Below are 257 nucleotides of genomic sequence, written 5' to 3' on the forward strand. Positions count from 1 at the left end.
AGGGAGCGTGCAGAAGGGGCGGGGCGTGGAGGATCGGGGCGGGGCGTGGAGGGAGCGTGCAGGAGGGGCGGGGCGGAGGCGGGGCGGAGGAGGGGCAGGGTGGGGCGGAGGATCGGGGCGCGGAGGGAGCGTGCAGGTGGGGCGAGGAGGGAGCGAGCAGAAGAGGGGGTGAGGCATGGAGAAGGTGGGAGGGGTGAGGCATGGAGAAGGTGGGAGGAGCGAGGGACGGGGTCGTGAGGAGGCGGGACTTGAGTGAG

This window comes from Scyliorhinus canicula, chromosome 16 (genome assembly GCF_902713615.1).
Source record: "Scyliorhinus canicula chromosome 16, sScyCan1.1, whole genome shotgun sequence".
In the NCBI taxonomy this organism is placed as follows: Eukaryota; Metazoa; Chordata; class Chondrichthyes; order Carcharhiniformes; family Scyliorhinidae; genus Scyliorhinus; species Scyliorhinus canicula.